The sequence below is a fragment of the Heterodontus francisci genome, unplaced genomic scaffold (assembly GCF_036365525.1).
Source record: "Heterodontus francisci isolate sHetFra1 unplaced genomic scaffold, sHetFra1.hap1 HAP1_SCAFFOLD_435, whole genome shotgun sequence".
NCBI classification, from domain to species: Eukaryota; Metazoa; Chordata; class Chondrichthyes; order Heterodontiformes; family Heterodontidae; genus Heterodontus; species Heterodontus francisci.
Genome location: NW_027140870.1, coordinates 741,910 through 757,122, shown reverse-complemented (window position 1 = coordinate 757,122; position 15,213 = coordinate 741,910).

Genomic DNA, 15,213 nt, shown 5'->3' with positions numbered 1-15,213 from the left:
CAAAGACCAGAATTTAAACTCTTGAATGTGTCACAAAACCAGGGATGGAGTGGTTTAGGGATTACAAAATACAGTCAGTACAAAGAGTTTATCAGTACATGCTTGTCACGGCAGATTATTAGGTGGGTCAAGAATCAAAATAATTATATTTAATCAAACTATTTTAGTTCCAATTTGAACTACTTCCACAATTAGGTGAGCTCTTGTAGATTTCAGAAGCAAATTAATTGATAGAATTACAATTATTATAGCTTGCACTCACAAGCAAAGCACTGGACAGAAGAAACTCATATCAAACAATCCGGATTCTGTGCGTCAATAGCATTATCTGTAAGTTTTAGCAATCACTATCCATAACACATCAGCTAGTGTCTGAAGAAACGTTGCCACGGTTAGAAATAACCAAACACGCATCAAAAATTTACAGTACCGAGACAATTTGTTCTGGGCCCTGTCTATTGAATTGAAATATGCAAACGAATTCAGGGTTTCTTCCACAGGTGATCAGAGTATGGGACATGTGGAAGGACATTAAAGAATTTAATAGGATTAGGATTAGGCCATACTGCCTACGCAGCCTACTCCGGCATTCAGTAAAATCATGGCTGATCTCCTGCCCCAGATCTACTTTCCCACCTTTACCCAGAGACTGGGAAACAACTCCAGATCTTTCATTAAACACTGCATCGCACCATATAAAAAGTATGGGGCATGTGGAAAGAGATTCAGAAACGCGTCTGGATATTAAATATTACATCAAATGTATGAATCATATAGAAAGAGACTGAGAAACACTAATTATTACACAACACCGTGCACCTAAATGTATGAAATAGAAAGCATGATTTAATGTGAAAAGGCTTTGTTTTGAAGATTGTCGGTGACTAAATAAAACTGTTCATACGTCAAATCCCCTGAAAACAGTAGCATCATTTCTGGAGGGTGTAATTGATAACTCTAATAATAATCAGTACAAATGTAGCAATATTGATTGCACCTCCTGTTAATATATTATACAATATTCATTGTCCTTTCTGAACGTTCCAAATTCTGTAAGAACTATTTAATCTAATTCTCTGTATCACACGGCACTTTACTGAGAAATTCTGGGGACAGATATCTCAATGTGGGATGAGTCGGCTAGATGCAGATCGCAGTATACTGCAGTTCTGACTCCCATACACTCGATTTTAACACTGAGCAATTTCTACTTCCAGGAGTCTCGTTTTAAACGCCTCATTAGAATCTTAACTCCAGTCTTCAGCGTCTGTACGACAGCCATAGGAAACAATATAAAACCAACTCTTGCGGCATTTATGTTCAATTTTGGTACTAAAACTGAATTTAACTCAATTCTCCTCTGGAAATACAATTAAATGTTAATCAGATGACAAATATTAGATCCGCTTTTGCTGTCAGCGACAAAAGTGGATAACAGTTGCCTATTTGAATTTGATGAACTTAAAATCAAACAGGACAAAATGTATTTAATGACAAATTTATAAATTAAGGAAACTGTTTCAATATTCACTTTATACGATCTCAATAAATGACAAATTAAAATAAATATGCACATTTCGTATAAATTGATTTTGATCTGGGGCCAATTGCTAAAAAAAAAAGATTCAGGGAGTCAGATAGATTTCATACTTTCTCTTTGTTCTTTGGCTTGCAGAAAATACTCTTAAATGACCTTCAAATTCAGGATTTTAGAATACAATCCATTTTACAAAAACAAAAGACAATTCATCATGGAGGTATGCAATAACATTTAGGGAGAGTTTTCCTGTCGTGAACAGCATTTGTTGTCGATAGACATTGACAAATGTAACCAAACCCGCACTGGAAACAATGAGAAACTGAATCGAATCATCCACTGAAAAACTCTGCAAAAATATCGAGCAGGTGGAAGGAGACTATTCAAGATATCTCATTAAACAATTCACGGTGTTTTACATAAAAGGAGCATGTGGAAGGATACTTTGCCACAATTATTATTACTTGACACTGTACATATGAATATGTGAAATAAGTTGAGAATTTACAATGCAAAGTTCTACAGTTGCAAGGTCATCATTAAGAAAACAATAATAAATGGAAAATCCTCCGGAGATTTTGGAATGTTCAGTAACATTATCTTTTGGAGAGGCACGTCACAATTACAGTAATAACTAATGCTAATTGAAACAATATTGGTTCTGCCTCCAGTTAATATTATGCAATATGATAAGATCATGTACAACACTCTAACGTGGAACAAACTATTTAAATTATTTCAGTTCCATTCAGTATGTCGCACAGGGTCAGACAACACTTCTACTGTGAAATACCTGGGACAGAAATGCCCATGTGGGTTCATTCGGCAGTAGATTTAGCTTTGACTGCTGTTCTATAATCCCTGCATTACCATCGAACCCCACACCCCAAACCGCGAGACCTTCTACTCTCTCAGTGATCACGTTCTACTGCTAGATTGCTGTGTTTAAATCATCTGCTGAGAATTTCAACACCAGTCAGTTGTGTCGGTACAAGAGCATCAGAGGACCAAATAAAACAAATTGCCACGGTATTTGTTTTCAATTTTGGATTTAAATCAAAGTTTTACATATGTCCCTCCTGGGGATTTAGACGACGTGTTAATCAGATGCAAGCTATTATAAAAACAATGTTTTCTGATAGCAAAAGAATGAATAATTGTTCCCTATTTAAGACTGACGGAATGTAAAATCAAACCATCAGCTCAAGCTCCGTATTCAATGTGAATTCTACAAATGTGATAAACTATTTCAATATTCTCTTCATATGATAGCAAAGAATAACATTGTTTTTTGTCATAAAGCATGCCTGCTTTTAAAAATGATTCTGAGCAACTAACGATTGGGGAAAAGGCTACAGGGATTCATACTTGCTTAAATGTTTATAGTTTCTGTGGTTTGAATAAAGTTTTCTTTAAATAATCCACAAAACAGGATTTTACTCTCCAATTATTGCATATTCATGGAAATATAATTCGTTAAATACAGAAAGTATCTGATAACACTGGGACTACGTTGTCCTGTCAGTAAACCAATAAAGTATTTTTATAGACAGAGATTAATAAATGGAACCAAACACACACGGGAAATAGTGAGAAACAGGATGGAATCATCAATGGAATAACACAACAAACATCGAGCCGTTGGAACAATAATAAAGAACAATATCGCTAACTCATTACACACTACATGGCACTGTGTAAAAATATGTGATTGGGAAAATTGAACTATCTTTAGGCACTGTACAAAAATGAGGAAATAGTAGAATTAATTTAATATAAAAGATATTGATCTTGAAGATCATCACTAACTGGTCAATAATACAGAGCAAATTCCCCAACGATTTAGGAACTTTCAGTAACATCATTTTTTGCAGAATGCTCGTGAAAATTATACTAACAATAAAAACGAATTGAAAAATATTGGTTCCATCTCCAGTTGAGTGGTTATTATAGAATGAATATAACACTTCAACACTGAACAAATTACTTTAAAACATTTAGTTTCATGAACTGTATCACTAGGACAGCAGACAGCACTTGTATTGAGAAATATCTGTGACAGGAATGTGTGTGGCAGTTCATGTGGGCAGTTGATGTAGTTTTGACTGATGTTCAACACTCAGTGAAATAACTTACACACAGACCTCGAAACACTCTATTCAAACAAAGACGGCGCTCTACTTCTATCAGACGCGCTTTAAATACTCAGATTAGAATTTCTATTCCAGCTGGCTGTGTCAGTATAAGAAACACAGGGGGAAATATAAAACAAACTCCCGCAGTCTTTGTGTTCGATACAAATTCAACTGGGAATTCAAAATACCCGTTAATTCGATGTAAAATATTCCAAACTCGTTTCATGTAACCAAAACAATATTACTGTCAGCAGTAGCTCAATTGCCAGCACTCTGGCCTCTGAGTAAGGAGATGGTGGGTTCAAGTCCAATTCCAGAGACTTGAGCACAAAATCTGGGCTGCCACTCCAATGCAATACTGAGGGTGTGCTGCACTGCCCAAGTGCTTTCCATCGGAGGAGAAGTTAAACCGAGGCTCCGTCAGCCCTTTCAGGTACACTATTTGGAGGAAGGGCAGGGGAATTATCCCTAGTGCTCTGGCGAATGTTGATCCCTCAATCAACATCACACACACAAAAAAAGTATTCTGGTCATTATCACATTGCTGTTTGTCGGCGCTTGCTGTGTGTAAATTAGCAGCCACGTTTCCTATATTACAGTATGGACAACACTACAAAACAATATCGAATTGACAGCAAAGCCCTTTGGGACGTCCTGACGTCGTAAAATGCGCTATATGAGCGCAAGGCATTTTTATATAAATGGAGGTTTATTCCTATTTGTAGTTGAAAGAACTTAAAATTGAAACATTCAATCCAAAATTTGTAGTAAATGAAACTACTACAAATTATATTGCACAGTATCCATTTCATACCATCCCAATGAATGACAACTGAAAATAAAATAGATCCGTTTTACGTAAATTGATCTCAGACACTGACATATTCTATTCTAACAGCGAAGTGTCTCTTTTTCCAACAGACCCTGCTTAAATCGACCCATGAGATTTTCAACGCCAGTCTGCTCTGTACGAGCGGCTGGTAGAAGGCAATAAACAAGTGCCAATATTTCATTAAACTCTACACAAGAAAATTAAAATGTATAAAGCATTATTTACTTTCCACATCTCCTGAATGGGTTCTGTATTAAAGATGATAATTAGATTAATAATATACATCTTGTAATAATAATCAGTGTATCAGTAAATAACATAATGCATTCAAAAATCTGTAACTTACAGTTCAAAAGCTGCAGTAGAGACAGGGTCAGGAAGGTTTGCATCATGGTTCTGGCGCTGGCTACAGCGATGAGAACAGAACATTACCCGAACGCAGTTCTCAGACACGAAGAGCTCCTTACAGCAGCTTCTGAAACTTTGGCTGTTGTGGAAATTAATTCTTTGAGAGAAGTTTCTGCAGAAACCAATGTTTCCTTCCAAATAACCAATAGATTTTGACTTGTGTGAACCGTGAATTACAAGCTGGTAAAATACACCAATGAGACGAAATGTGACCATTAATGGATAAAATGAACCCAGGTTCCAACTACCAGCCTATCCTGCGAGGATAATGACGTGTGACAGTGTGAAAAGTAAATGAATCACTGATCTGGCGTCCAGATCATAGATTCATAGATGCACAGGAAAGGCCATTCGGCTACTTTAGTCAGAGTCGTCCCTTTGAAACAGCTATCTAATTTGTTGTCACATATGTAGCTTTTTCTCGTAACCCTGCAAATTATTCCATTGCAAGCACTTGTTTAATTGCCTTCATAAATTCCTCTGGAATCTGAATTCATCACTCTTTCGGGTCTTGCTTTCCAGATCTAAACAAGCCTCAGTGTGAAGAAATGTCTCTTCACTACCTTTCTAGTTATTCTGCCGGGTCTACAGAAGGTGTCGGACCCTTGCCCATCTCTGGAACTGCAGAGAAGAGGTAGCTGAGGCAGGGTCACCAGAGCAAGTACGCAAGGCCCCGGTGAGAGGGCCTGGGTGGTTTTCTTGTGGTGCAGGAGGAGGGCGGTCCCGGGGAATGAACTGGTTCCTGGTGGGGGTGCTCTGTGCGTCACACATTGGCCATGAAGGAGGCAACGCCCCACCCCACCCACAAGGCCACAGGGAGAATGCTTAGTTTTACAAGGTGTCCTCTCCATATGGTGGAGGACATCGCTGCTGGTAAGATCCCAGCGGGGGTGGAATGATCCCATAATTGTCCCTTAATTGGCCACTGAAGATAGTCAATCTGCCATTGGGGGAGAAGGCTGTTGTAGGCCTATCCTGCCTCCAGGATCACTGGAAGACGGTGAGGCGATGGGATCTCCATCCTGCCAAATCCCTTGTCACATACCACATTTCTCCGTGCCCCCTCTCCACCCCTCCCAGCTTCCAATCACGCCTCTGGGGGCCAGTAAAATCATGGCCATGATCTCTGATGACAAACGTATTCATGAGAGGAAATAATTTCCTCATTCTTACTCTACCATAACCCCTCATTATTTTGAACTCTGTTAGATCTGAGATGGCGGGACTGACGTATGAGGAGAGATTGAGTCGGTTAGGATTATATTTGCTGGAGTTCAGAAGAGTGAGGAGGGATCTCATTGAAGCGTACAAAATTCTAACAGGACTTGACAGGGTAGATGCAAGAAGGATGTTCCCGATGTTGGGGGAGTCCAGAACCAGGGGTCACAGTCTAAGGATACAGGTAAGCCTTTCAGGACAGAGTTAAGGAGAAATTTCTTCACCCAGAGAGTGGTGAGCCTGTGGAACTCGTTACCACTGAAAGCAGTTGAGGCCAAAACATTGTATGATTTTCAAGAAGGAGTGAGATACAGCTCTTGGGTCTAAAGGGTTCAAAGGGTATGGGGCGAAAGCGGGAACAGGTTACAGAGTTGGATGATCATCCATGATCATAATGAATGGCGGAGCAGGTTCGAAGGGCCAATTGGCCTACTCCTGCTCCTATTTTCTATGTTTCTATCCCACTGAACCTTCCCTGCTCCAATAAGAAAAATCCAAGCTCCTGAATTCTCTCCATGTAAATGAATTCCCTCACCCGTGGTGCCTTCTTGATAATCCTCATTTGTACGTTTTGCAGGGCCTTGAAATTCTTCCAAGGTATTCATGCCCGGAATTGTACATAGGACGCCAGCTGAGTCATAACAATTGATCAATCAAGTAGTAGCTTGATGCCCGTTATGTTTGAATCCAATAACCCCATTTTCAAAGCAAATATCTCGTACATTTTCTCAATCAGCTTCTCTACTTGCCCTGTAATCCTTAAAGATTCATGAACATGCATTCCCCTGTCCCTCTGTTCTTGCACCTCCTGAAAATGGTACTATTTATGTTATATTGACATGATGTTTTCACAATGAACATCACTTCTGACTTGACCACAATAAGTTGCATCTACCGTTGATTTGCCATTTTCAGCAGACTGTCTACCCTGAAGTCTGCTATTATAATATTCACGATTTAATGCAGAGCCATGTTTTTCACCATCCACAAATGTAAAAATTATACATTCTAAACCCAAGTCTATGTAATTTGCATGTCGAAGGAAAAAACAGTAGTCTTAAAACCAACCCCCGGGCAACAGCCACTCTCGCCTGTCAGAAGAACATCCATTCACCACTGTTCTCTATCTCCTATCTCTTACCCAATCGACTGCTCGAGCTGACATCGTCCCTTTAATAATATGCATTCTCATTTTCTGAATAAGTCTGTTATGAGGTACTTCGTCAGCATTGGATGCCCAAATACACAAGGCCTACTTCAGTCTCTTACTTGATTAAAGAACTCAATCAGTTAAGTTACACACGATTGGCCTTTTATAAATCCGAGATGTTTTTCTCATCTTATCTCATGCTTCTGCAAGTGAGAATTAATTTTGTCCTTGATGAAGGCCTCTAGTAGAATATAGAACATAGAAAAATACAGCACAGAACAGGCCCTTCGGCCCACGATGCTGTGCCGATCCTTTGTCCTCTGTCAAGGACAATTTAATCTATACCCCATCATTCTCCTTTATCCATATACCTATCTAAAAGCCGTTTGAAAGTCCCTAAAGTTTCTGACTCAACAACTTCCCCAGGCAAGGCATTCCATGCCCCGACCACTCTCTGGGTAAAGAACCTTCCCCTGACATCCCCCTTATATCTCCCACCCTTCACTTTAAATTTATGACCCCTTGTAACGCTTTGCTCCACCCGGGGAAAAAGTTTCTGACTGTCTACCCTATCTATTCCCCTGATCATCTTATAAACCTCTATCATGTCACCCCTCATCCTTCTCCGTTCTAATGAGAAGAGGCCTAGAATGTTCAGCCTTTCCTCGTAAGACTTATTCTCCATTCCAGGCAACATCCTGGTAAATCTCCTCTGCACCCTCTCCAAGGCTTCCACATCCTTCCTAAAATGAGGCGACCAGAACTGCACACAGTACTCCAAATGAGGCCTTACCAAGGTCCTGTACAGCTGCATCATCACCTCACGGCTCTTAAATTCAATCCCTCTGCTAATGAACGCTAACACCCCATATGCCTTCTTCACAGCCCTATCCACTTGAGTTGCAACTTTCAACGATCTATGCACATAGACCCCAAGGTCTCTCTGCTCCTCCACATGCCCAAGAACCCTACCGTTAACCCAGTATTTTGCATTCTTGTTTGTCCTTCCAAAATGGACGACCTCACACTTTTCAGGGTTAAACTCCATCTGCCACTTTTCAGCCCAGCACTGCAACCTATCCAAGTCCCTTTGCAGACGACAATAGCCCTCCTCGGTATCCACAACTCCACCAACCTTTGTATCATCTGCAAATTTACTGACCCACCCTTCGACTTCCTCATCCAAGTCGTTAATAAAAATCACAAACAGGAGAGGACCCAGAACTGATCCCTGTGGCACGCCACTGGTAACTGGGCTCCAGGCTGAGTATTTACCATCTAAGACCACTCTCTGCCTTCTATCAGTTAGCCAATTCTTAATCCAACTGGCCACATTCCCCACTATCCCATGCCTCCTGACTTTCTCCATAAGTCTACCATGGGGGACCTTATCAAATGCCTTACTAAAATCCATGTACACCACATCCACTGGTTTACCCTCATCCACTTGCTTGGTCACCTGCTCAAAGAATTCAATCAGGCTTGTGAGGCAAGACCTACCCCTCACAAAACCGTGCTGACTGTCCCGAATCAAGCAGTGTCTTTCCAGATGCTCAGAAATCCTATCCCTCAGCACCTTTTCCATCAACTTGCCTACCACCGAAGTAAGACTAACTGGCCTGTAATTCCCAGGGTTGTTCCTATTCCCTTTCTTGAACAGGGGCACAACATTTGCCACCCTCCAATCACCTGGTACCACCCCCGTCAACAGAGAAGATGAAAAGATCATTGCCAGCGGCTCTGCAATTTCATCCCTTGCTTCCCATAACATCCTTGGATATACCCCGTCAGGCCCGGGAGACTTGTCTATCTTCAAGTTATTTAAAAACCCCAACACATCTTCCCTCCTAACGAGCACTTCCTCGAGCTTACCAGTCTGTTTCACACCGTCCTCTTCAGTAATACACCCCTTCTCATTCGTAAATACCGAAGAGAAGTACTCATTCAAAACCTCACTTATCTCTTCCGGCTCAACACACAGTCTCCCGCTATTGTCCTTGACCGGACCTACGGTCCCCCTAGTCATCCTCATATTTCTGACATACGCGTAAAAGGCCTTGGGGTTTTCTTTTATCCTACCCGCCAAGCATTTTTCATGCCCTCTCTTCGCTCTCCTAATCCCTTTCTTCTGATCCTTCCTGGCCATCTTGTATCCCTCCAGAGCTATGCCTGTGCCCTTTTTCCTCAACCTTATATACGCATCCTTCTTCTTCCTAACAAGACTCTCAACCTCTCTTGTCAACCACGGTTCCCTCACATGACCATCCCTTCCCTGTCTGACAGGGACATGCTTATCAATGGCCCCTACTATCTGCTCCTTGAAAAAGTTCCACATTTCGACCGTGCCCTTCCCTGCCAGCATATGCTCCCAACTTATGCTCCTCAGTTCCTGCCTGACAGCATCATATCTACCCTTCCCCCAATTGTAAACCTTGCCCTGTTGCACATACCTATCCCTCTCCATTACCACAGTGAATGCTACAGAATTGTGATCACTATCTCCAAAGTGCTCGCCCACCAACAGCTCTATCACTTGCCCTGGTTCATTACCTAGTACCAAATCCAATATTGCCTCCCCTCTGGTCGGGCAGTCTACATACTGAGTCAGAAAAGCTTCCTGGACATACTGCACAAACACTACCCCATCCAAACTATTCGATCTAAAGAGTTGCCAATCAATATTTGGGAAGTTGAAATCCCCCATAATTACTACCCTGTGACTTCTGCTCCTTTCCAAAATCTGTTTCCCAATCTGCTCTTCCACCTCCCTGCTGCTATTGGGGGGCCGATAGAAAACTCCCATCAAGGTGACTGCTCCTTTCCTGTTCCTGACCTCAACCCACAGTGCCTCAGTCGGCAGATCCTCCTCGAAAATTCTTTCAGCAGTTGTTACACTATTTCTAACTAACAATGCCACCCCCCCACCTCTTTTACCACCATTCCTAATCTTATGAAAACATCTATAACCAGGTACCTCCAAGAACCATTCCTCCCCCTCACCTATCCACGTTTCAGTGATGGCCACAACATCGTAGTCCCAAGTGCCCATCCACGCCTTCAATTCACTCACCTTATTCCTGATGCTTCTTGCGTTGAAGTATACGCACTTTAACCCTTCTCCGTGCCCATCTGTCCTCTGCGACAGTGCTACCTTCCCCAATACCTCACTACACTCTTTGTCTTTCTGAGTGGACCCACTGGTCCCTGGACTACAAGTCCGGTTCCCATCCCCCTCCCAAACTAGTTTAAACCCTCCCGAACAGTACTAGCAAACCTCCCTCCCAGGATATTGGTGCCCCTCTGGTTCAGATGCAGCCCGTCCTGTTTGAACAGGTCCCATCTTCCCCAGAATGCAGTCCAATTATCCAAGAACTGGAAGCCCTCTCTTCTACACCATTCCTGCAGCCACGTGTTCAGCTGTGCTCTCTCCCTATTCCTAGCCTCACTATCACGTGGCGCCGGCAACAAACCAGAGATAACAACTCTGTCCGTCCGAGCTTTCAGCTTCCAGCCTAACTCCCTAAACTCACTTCTAACATCTGTGCCACCCTTCCTTCCTACGTCGTTGGTGCCAATGTGCACCACGACCTCTGGCTGCTCCCCCTCCCCTTTAAGGATCCTGAAGACGCGATCACAAACATCACGGACCCTGGCACCAGGTAGGCAACAAACCATCCGTGCGTCTCGCTTGCGCCCACAGAACCGCCTGTCGGTACTCCTCACCATCGAGTCCCCGATGACTAGTGCTCTCCCATTCTCCCTCCTTCCCTTCTGAGCCACAGTGCAGGACCCCGTGCCAGAGGCCCGTTCACTGCAGCCTGCCCCCGATAGGCCGTCCCCCCCAACAGTATCTAAAACTGTATACTTGTTGCTGAGGGGAACGACCACAGGAGATCCCTGCACTGACCTCTTCCCACCTCTAACTGTTACCCAGCTGCCTTTGTTTTGTGGAGTAACGACATCCCTGTAGCTTCTATCTATCACCCCCTCAGCTTCCCGAATGATCCTCAGTTCATCCAGCTCCAGCTCCAGTTCCCTAACACGGTCTGATAGGAGCTGGAGACGGATGCACTTCCAGCAGGTGAAGTCGGCAGGGTCACCGGAGGTTCCCCTCACCTCGAACATACTGCAGGAGGAGCACTGCACTCCCCTGGCTGCCATTTCTTTTACTCAATTACCCCTTAATTAAGTACAAATATAGATATTAACAAAAACAGTGAAATAGCTTACCTGTTCAGTCCTTTTTGGCTAGAGGAGGAGGGTAAAAAGGGTCTTATTATTAGGTTAGAGGAGGAGGATGGCTGGGAGACACTACATGTGTAGTTTCTCGGGTTAACTCTGCTCCGCACCTTTAAAGAAAATACCTACCCAGGAGTCCTTGCTGCCGTCCAGCTTCCGGTTCCTCCCGCGCCAAAAGTAACTTGAACACAAGGAAAACAGTAAGTACAACTTTTAAAACAACTTTTAAAACACAGCTCCTGTTGCCTTCACTTACCCACCGAAGAGTCGCTACCTTCTCCTGCTTCTCCGCCGGGAAAATGATCTCTCAACTTTCACTGTGGTTAGACAGATTAGCGTGTAGTCACATGGTTTACCCTCTCCTCTCGTTTTGAAAAGGAGTCTAACGTTTGCCAAATTCCAGTCCTTTGGCCCCAGTGCGATATACAAGGAGGATTGAAACATTGTGGTCAGACCTGATCTTATCTCTACCCAGCTTCCTTTATCTCCCAGAATGCTTCCCATCTGGACCAGGGGTGTTGTCGACATTTAGTGACAAACTGTTTTAGCAACACGTTCCCATCTATTTTATCCTATGCAGGATATCTACATCCCTCTCCTCGATTGGGACATTAATTTCAGCCTCTTCTTTTTTGAAGCCAGTTGCAAATTACTCATTCTGTACCTCAGTCACGAGCTCTGCCTCGACAGGAATATTTATTTGCTTCTCCATAATCGGCTGCACCATTCCTTTATTTTTACTTGTATATGTTTTACAAGATTTCTGATCCCCTTTACTGTCAGCTGTTAATCTTTTCTATGCTTTCCCTTTGTCCTTCTTGTATTCTTTTCCAATTCTCCCTGTACACTCTGCTTTCTATTTGGTTTGAGATTATATTCTTGAATTGGAATTTGTAATGAATCCCTCCTTTCTCTTTTCCTTTAACTGACAATTCATTTTTCATCCAGAGAGTGCAGCATTTCATTCCCCATCTTCACCTCTCGACTTGAGTATTCCAAGGCATTCCTGGCCAACCTCCCTGTTTGCATCCTCAGTCATCCTGAGGACATCCAAACCTCTGCTGCCTATATACAACTCTCGCCAGGAGACGTTCATCCATCACCTCTGCAATCGCATTAGCTTCTGGTCATGCACCTTAACAATATTGAAATTCCCACGTTTATTTTATAATCTCCCCATGAGCTCTTCTCTCCCAGTCTCTGTAATCTCTTTTAGCCCTATAAGATATTTGTCCTCCTTCAATTCTGGATACCTGAGCATTCCCAAATTTAATCGCTCCACCGCTGGTGGTCTTATTTTCATCTGCCAAGATCCGAAATTCTGGAATTCCCACCATAAACCTCTGCCTCTCTACATATTTTTCCTCCTTTAAGATGCTGCTTAAAACTTACCACCTTGATGAAGCATTTGGTCATCTGACATAATATCTGTTAACGCTGCTCGCTATCAAATTGTGTTTGATAATATGACTTGGAAATTTTAACTATGTAAGGACACCTCATAAATAAGAAGTTGTTGATCTTGTTTTCCACCTTCTCCTTTACTCTTCTCCAGTTAGAAGTGTGCTTTAGAATGAAGTGTATTTAGCTCTATGCCACCGTGGCTGAAAGGGCCTTTGAACCTCTCCATTCCAGTTCCACTATTATTCCTTCCATCCTTCCTTAACCATAATGAAGTTGCCCTTACCCTCAACTTTCACTCCACCAGACTCTACATTCAATGAAATATCCTCCATCACTTCTGCCAACTTCACCACAATGCTCCCACCAGACATCCTCTACTCCATTTTCAGCATTCTGAAGGTACAGCTTGACCCACTGTTCCTTCACTCAAAACACCCACTACTCTTCCAATGTTACCTTCCCATGCAAGTGTTGGTGATGCATGACCTGCCCTTTTACCTTCTCTCCTTCAACTGTCAGGACCACAAACAGTGATTTATTTGCATTTTTGTCTTTGTTTAATCAATGTATTAATTCTTAACAATTGTCCTCCACACCATGGAGATGAAGCATACCTTCTGCAATTACTTTGCTGAGTACTTCCTTTAAGTCCCTTAGCTTCCATTCACATGCCATTATAATTCGCTGTCCCACTCACAGCTGAGCTCTCTGTACTCAGCCTCCTACATTGTTCCAATTTTTCTGACTCAGCATCAACTTCAAAAATAAACACGTGGGAACTACTGCCACCATTTGTTTTTGACAGCAGGTTCTGGTAATGATTCTGTTCTTCATTTAATCACTACTGCCTTCCACCCCATCACAGTTTCTCTCTTTATCTCCTTCCTCTGTTCCCATTTTCCCTGCCTCTGTCCTTACTGAAACACTGTTCCAGCACAAACTTTTCCTGGTCAAAAGAAAATTCTCTTTCTCAAAATGCTGCCTCGCCGACTAAGTATTTCCAACATTTTCAGTTCATGATTTAGATTTCCAGCATCTGCAGTATTTTGACTTTTTAAAGAAGTTGATGTCATCGAAAAATGTGGTGAGGTTGCAATTGAATGTAAATACATACACACAATAGATAAATAACTTCGGAGAGAGTGGCACATGGGAATATGATGGGATCAGGAAAGTAATCTTCTTCGGCACACACTTGGTCAAATGTTGACTTGTTGCCCAGGGTAGTCACCTCGATTGCCATGACCACCATTACCAGCAATACAGCAATCACTGTTTTTCTGCTCAGTTTTGCTGTATTTGCCCACTGTGGAACAGCAGAGTGTATCTGAGACATTCCTCTCAAAACTGCTGCACTCCATATAAGGACTGTGCAGCTTTATTGGGAAAACTGCCAAATATTTGAGGAAATGTGATCTCTAATTGAGACTGTCGAGAGATGCAGAACACACTGAGACACTGAGTGGTCATCATAAGTTGTGAATGTTCACCATCGTTGAACTATACAGGGAGGGATGTGATGTGTTTCCTCTAAAACAAAGGAATCTGTTTTCTGGAAGGTGATCACTTGGAATCAGGAACGGCTTTCCATTGCCGAAATATGTGAAAAGCAGCTCACAGTCTGCAGAGCCTCAGAACAGCCACTGCGTGTTTTTCTGTTCTGTTGAACTGAGAGGAAGCACCTGGCATTGCGGTGATTTCTCTGCTTCCGTTTTTCTTGCCTGCTGCTCTGTAATGTCAAGAAACTGCAGCAGCATATTAAAACTCGGAATTTGAAATTACGTTGTTTAAAATCCAGAAGGCCAAAGTATCGGGGGAAGCATTTCTGGGCAATATCATTAATTCATTGGAAATATTTGACAGCTTAGTGTCTGCAAATAAACGTAATTCATCACAAAAACTGAATCACAGCACAGAATATATGTAATCTGTGTACAATTTCCAAATGTATAACACACAAAATCAACGGGCCATGACAAATCACTCTGAGTCCAAATCAATCAGCAAAGTCAGATACACCAATGCATCAATTCTCGCTGTGGTTTTAATTTAAAATAGAAGAACCCATGAGATGTTGAAGCTGTTGCCTGTATAGGTTAATGAAGCAGGAATACTGTTAACAATCAAATACAATCAGGAGGATTGAGCCTGTGTTAATGTAAAGTGTTAACTCGCTGTGGTCCGATCACTGGAAATGCAGCCTGTGTCAATGTCAGTAGTTAACTTGCCGTGATTCAATTCAAAGAGGGGATCTGAAGGTAGACAGTGGTTTCAATAAACTATCCACTGT